The sequence below is a fragment of the Lactuca serriola genome, chromosome 6 (genome assembly GCF_051521515.1).
Source record: "Lactuca serriola cultivar US96UC23 chromosome 6, Lser_US96UC23_V15, whole genome shotgun sequence".
Classification (NCBI taxonomy): Eukaryota; Viridiplantae; Streptophyta; class Magnoliopsida; order Asterales; family Asteraceae; genus Lactuca; species Lactuca serriola.
Genome location: NC_136413.1, coordinates 136,462,512 through 136,468,511, shown reverse-complemented (window position 1 = coordinate 136,468,511; position 6,000 = coordinate 136,462,512).

Genomic DNA, 6,000 nt, shown 5'->3' with positions numbered 1-6,000 from the left:
ATACCCATGATTCGAGTAGAAAGAAGTGAAATAAGCATAAAGAGAAGGGATTATTCTTACCAAATGTGGAGGAAAATCCCAAGATCAGCCCTCAAATCTCGAGTTCTAGAGAGGGAAAATGAGAGAGAAAAGAGTTTGCTCTTTTTGGTGAAAATAGAGAAAATGAGAGAAATGAGGAGAGAGGAGGCTTTTCTAGCCTTTGACCAATTGTGGGGTTGGAAAAAGGTGTGAAAAGTACAATGAAATGACTAGGTAAGGGCTGATGGGGAATAGTGACATGGAGTGGGTGGTGGAAGTTGCTTGTGTCATAAAATAAAGGAAAGTCAACACTCCATCTTTGTACTTCACCTACTCCCTTTTGGATAAGGTTTTATCCTTAAAAACGTGATTAATTAATAGTTTAGGGGCCTTATATGTTAAAATAAAGTTTTGGGTGAAACTCCCGCGCTAAAACAATTAAAAACGGGCTTAAAACGCGAATTTAATCGAAAACCGGGAGAAAAAGGCTTCCCAGCGAGGCCTCTCGGTCCTAGGCCGAGGTTCGGTCATGGTGGTTGCTGAGCCGGATGCGAGATGCGAACCAGGAGCGAGAAGCGAAGGGTCCTAAGCTGAGGGTTCGGTCAGAAGCTCAGAAGCGAGGCTCAGAAGCGAAGCTCAGAAGGGAAGGTTCGGTCCTTGGTCCTCAGAAGAGAAGGTTCGGCAAGCCATCAGAAGGGAGGGTTCGGTTAGTCATCAGAAGAGGAAATGGTCAGAACCGAATGAACTGTAGTGAACAGTAGTGAACAGTACCTTCGGTTCGGTTCCTCTTCATCAGAAGGTTCGGTTCCTAAGAGGACTTTCGGTTCCTAAGAGGACTTTCGGGTCCTAAGAGGGGTTTCGGTTCTTGAGAGGGGTTTCGGTTCCTTAAGTCCGTTTTTCGCGTGGACTTCCGTTTTTGGGCTGTTTTCGCCAAATTCGAGGGTCGGGATGCCCCGAGTGATTATAGAAAGTTGGGAGAGATTTCGAGAGAGATTTGAGAGAGATTCTACATACTCAGAGAGATTTGGGAGAGATTTGACATTCTTGGAGAGATTTCACATACAAAGAGATATTTGGGAGAGATTTCATATTCTTAGAGAGATTTGGGAGAGATTTGACATACTTGGAGATATTTCACATACAGAGAGATATTTGGGAGAGATTTCATATTCTTAGAGAGATTTGGGAGAGATTTGACATTCTTGGAGAGATTTCACATACAAAGAGATATTTGGGAGAGATTTCATATTATTAGAGAGATTTAGGAGAGATTTGACATACTTGGAGAGATTTCACATACGGAGAGATATTTGGGAGAGATTTCATATTCTTAGAGAGATTTGGGAGAGATTTGACATTCTTGGAGAGATTTCACATACAAAGAGATATTTGGGAGAGATTTCATATTCTTAGAGAGATTTGGGAGAGATTTGACATACTTGGAGAGATTTCACATACAGAGAGATATTTGGGAGAGATTTCATATTCTTAGAGAGATTTGGGAGAGATTTGACATTCTTGGAGAGATTTCACATACAAAGAGATATTTGGGAGAGATTTCATATTCTTAGAGAGATTTGACATACTTGTAGAGATTTCACATACAGAGAGATATTTGGGAGAGATTTCATATTCTTAGAGAGATTTGGGAGAGATTTGACATTCTTGGAGAGATTTCACATACAAAGAGATATTTGGGAGAGATTTCATATTCTTAGAGAGATTTGGGAGAGATTTGACATACTTGGAGAGATTTCACATACAGAGAGATATTTGGGAGAGATTTCACATACTTAGAGAGATTTGGGAGAGATTTGACATACTTGGAGAGATTTCACATACAAAGAGATATTTGGGAGAGATTTCATATTCTTAGAGAGATTTGGGAGAGATTTGACATACTTGGAGAGATTTCACATACAGAGAGATATTTGGGAGAGATTTCACATACTTAGAGAGATTTGGGAGAGATTTCTGATAAGAAGAGATGGAGTGAACACGATTAAGAGAGGTTTCATTGGTGACCCTTTTTGAGTGTTCGGTTTCGCAATGCAGGGTCCGTAAGCCCCGTTAAGCCTTGTTTAAGGATCTTGCATACTCCCGATGAGTATGCAACATTGTTTTATCGGTTTGGCTCGCCACGTACCACAGTTTTAGGTTAAGGAGATCTAGATGTATGCACTTTTCAATTTATGATTTCTCATTAGAATAGAGAGTTGTTTAGAACTTACATAACGTAAACTCTAATACTCACGGCAAATTGAGTTGACCGGTTTGACTTGTTGACTTTAGTTGACTTTGACTTGACCGAATATTGACGGTTGTCACAAAAAATCTTGTCTTGACCGAGAACCCCTAGACCGAAATATCTTAAGACCGAGATCATGCGAGGCCGAGATCTCCCTTGGACCGAAATCACATGTGATTTTGGTGGAATTAAGAGGGTTCTCAGTGGTACATTGGACGAATTCGCAAACCTTATCTAGTGGTGCTTTTCCCATGGTGATAAATTACACAATCCAGTGCATATATCGCATCACCTTTACACCCCGTATATATACTTGGCCGAAATCCCCTTCCCATTTATCAGTTTACATCTTCAAAGTTTCCTACTTTTCTCTCAAAGAATGAGTGCATCTTCAAACCTTCATATATTTACCTAGAACATCTTCAAACCTTCATATATTTACCTAGAACATCTTCAAACTTTGCCCAGGAAACAAAGTTCTTCAAGTTAATTCTTAAGAATATATTATAAGTTTCCTCACTAATTTAGTATTCATACAACACTTTCCTTGTTAGTTCATCTAATTTACACATTTTATTATGTGTTTAAGACTATTAGGATACGACCATCTTCAAGTGTTCTAACTTGAAGAACATTGCCATCACTTCGTTATCCTACCAAGAACACACACTCGAGGTTAGTTCATACCCCTACATTTTCCATGATTTTCTATGTTTTAAGGGGGAATACAAGTAAAACACAAGAAAACTTGTGTTAAAAATATAATATTATTACATATATTTTTATTACCGTTTGTGCAAAAATGCTAAAAATACACAAAATAGATTTATTTCCTAATTCATGAACATATGCATGCAAAGTTTTACTAAAATTACAAAGCTATGAAAAATGAATACAAATACACTATGTTCACTAAAATAAACTATAATGAGTATAGTTTATAAGACTTTAACACTTTTTGTAAGAAGGTGAGCAAAAATGGTATAATTAGATAAACATACATATATAATTATTTCATTTCATTTTATTATCATGGTAAATTGATAATAGCATACAAAAGATTCATTATTTGAACGAAACATTTATATAAACTATAATAGGTATAGGTTATGGAACATTCACACTATTTTACCCTTTTTGGGGACAAATAAATAATTGTTTGAAAGTATAATTATTTTTACACTGGGTAAACACTATAAAAAGGAAGATACATACATTTACAAGAAAAGGAGTTTTCATTACACTACACGTAAACTGTCAATACAGCTTTGTGAGACATTCCTTCACCATACTTACCGAAGTACATACTAAAGTTCCTGTATTATAACCAGAATCTCCCTTAAGAGAGCGTGACACTTGTGTATAGATCTATACGGGACTGACAATCCTGCACCTAAACTGTTAGCTACAGTTAGACCGATAGGTCTGGGGTGACATAGGTCGCACCATTCTGACGTCTGAAGAACGTCATACAGGCCATCTAGGTCATAACATGGTTATAATAACTCACAAGGGGTATTAACAACACATTTGGTTTACGAATACATAAATACCTACAAATGGTTTTATTTAGATAAAACTACATTAAACTAATTTCCAGTACAATACAGGTTACATTTCTAGAAACATGCATTCAAATAGTTTTATAAAAATATAAAACTACATTACACTACTTCTGAGTACAACAATACTTATACATTTTTAGTCTTAAGGTATTTAAGACTACAATTCACTTTAAAAGAAAATATTGGATTTTCTGAAAGAAAACACTATCATTTTCAATGAACAATGGTATATCTTTCTCATACAAAATGCTTATGAACTTACGAACTTAAATGTTGACACTTTTTCAAAACCATTTGTATTCTTAGGAAATTAGTAGACAGGTACCCACACAGGTTTTATGAAGATGGAGCATAGCAGTATCTCATCTTATATTTTTGTCATATGTTTTTGGAGTCAAACAATCAATGATCGAATACAATGTAAAAACTTATAAATTATGAATATAATCTTTGTAATGCTTTGATCTCTATTATTAAACTGTTATGATATTGTACATGAAAGTCATCCACAACCCAGATGTTTCCACCGTTTTACTCAGTTTAGGGGTGTGACACTAGTCAAACTCAACATCTTGGTTGACTCAACTCGCCGAGTTGGTCCATCAACTCGTCGAGTTCCATGATCCAAAAAACCTTGGAAATCTCGATCCAACTCGTCGAGTTCATCCTCATAAAAAATTTGGGACATTTCACTCACAACTTTCCGAGTTCCTCCTTGAACTCGTCGAGTTCCTCAATCTTCAAAACCCAAAACCTTGGCCAACTTACTAAGTCATCTCCTATACTCGACGAGTTTGATCAGTAACAAAAAGGTTGGGGGACCATGACCCTACTCGGCGAGTTGGAATAAAAACTCGTCGATTCCCCCTTAGTCTAAATCCATTTAGTTACTTCCAATCGAGTTTAATGCATCCAAACAACCAATCTGGTCCCCTAGGACTAAGTTATCACGTAAAGTTGCTATCTTTATGTTCATACATGGTGTCATGATGCTATAAACACCAAAACTAAGCTATAAAATAGGTCTAGGGCATGGGGAAGGGCAGAGGTTGGATAAAGTTGACAACTTTAATCCTCATAAGCTCATGATTGTATAGATCTAAAGTCACAACTTCATGATACACTCAAATCCCGAAAAAGACTTCAATATGGCCCAAAAGTGACAACATACTACCCTAAAAGAAGATCGAAGTAATTGAAAGCCAAACTATCAACTTTATACCTCAAATGAGTCAGAAATGCAGCTCAAACTTTGGATCTACTATCTTCCTCTTGAACCCCAACGCTTCGCCTTCCTTCTCAAGATTTAAAATCACAAAGAACCCACAATAATGGCTCAAAAACACTCAAAAGTGAATTAGGGTTTTGTGGCTAGGTTTTGGGGTGACGGAGGCTGCAAATGAGGTCAACCTTTGGAGGTTCAGGTGTTTAAATAGGATGCAAAACCCTGAAAATTAGGGTTTTACTCTGGCAGCCGTACTCATCGAGTTGAGGTTTTTTTAACTCGTCGAGTAGACTTCAAGTCCCGTGTCCAAATTCCATTCCTACTCGACGATTTTGGGGTGTCCAACTCGTCGAGTCCCTTTGTAAAAATAAATAATTTGATTTAAAAATACATACCTAGATCCGGGTGTTATAAGAGGGGTATATTGGTCGAACCGGCCAAGATGGAGGTTGTGATGTGATGGGAGGTTCTGAGGACCCCATCTAAGATTCGGAGCTTCCTAGGCCTTGCAGGGTATTATCCGACATTTATCCATGACTTATCCAAGATTCTAATGCCTTTGACCTGCTTGACGAAGAAGAATGTGGTTTTTCGGTGGGGGCCTGATCAATAGTTGGCTTTTGAAACATTGAGGTAAAGATTGTGCGAGACCCCGATTCTTGCACTTCCCGAGAGTTTGGATGATTTTTTGGAATATTGTGATGCCTCTATTTCAGGTTTGGGAGTTGTCCTTATGTAGAGGGGTCATGTGATTGCTTACGCTTCAAGGAAACTGAAGCCTCATGAGGCAAATTATCATACATATAACTTCGAGTTAGGGGCTGTGGTTTTTGCCCTGAAGATATGGAGACACTATCTGTATGGGGTTACATGTAGTATTTACACTAACCACAAGAGTTTGAGGTACTTGATGGATCAAACGAATTTGAATATGCAGTAGTGGA